The following is a 721-nucleotide window of genomic DNA, read 5'->3' as shown; positions in this document are numbered from 1 at the left end:
CCCAATCCCCCAATTTATTTTCCCAGTTTTTTTGTCTCTTGCTGTACTGCAGTGCAGTCCTGGAAAGTTATCAAATATAGTGAAAATAAAAGAGAGGCAACATTATTAATGTGGTCTCCATGGGGGACATTCGTGATAGGAAAAGAAATCAAATGAGGTACTGCTTTTTAGAAGCCTACAAGAAGAGGCAAATGCTGTTTCTGGTACACCTGAATCACCACAAACATCTGGCATCTTGCACTTACTGATGGTAAAAGTAAAATGTGAGGCAACGTGGTGGAATCAGGCTCTCGTCAAAATAATCAAAGTAAAGAAATTTACATTTTCCACAGGTTTGTGAATTTTTATCAAATTTTTATTTTTGGCTCAACACCTTTCATGTCCATTAAAGAACTCATTTCTATGTGGATTTGTCACAAAAACGTTGATTAAAGGCACACAAAATATACATTTTCAGTTACCACTTACTCTTAAGATAAGGAAATAACTAATGTTTGGTGGCCGTTTTCTCACTAATTTTACCTCTGAAAACAGGTGACCCCCCACCTCCTTCAATTGCGAATATCTCGACTTGTATTCAAGATAAATGGGTATATTTTTCATTCAAATAAAGACAAGTGGACAAGCTTTAAGATGATGCCAATAACTCTACATGCTCAAACAATTGCGAGAGCCTGATTCCACCACGCTGCCTCACAAATAGAAAGCGAACGAGGCAGGA

This window comes from Aplysia californica, unplaced genomic scaffold, assembly GCF_000002075.1.
Source record: "Aplysia californica isolate F4 #8 unplaced genomic scaffold, AplCal3.0 scaffold01177, whole genome shotgun sequence".
NCBI classification, from domain to species: Eukaryota; Metazoa; Mollusca; class Gastropoda; order Aplysiida; family Aplysiidae; genus Aplysia; species Aplysia californica.
The sequence above is the reverse complement of the archived record's forward strand: the minus strand, read 5'-3'. Positions refer to the sequence as shown.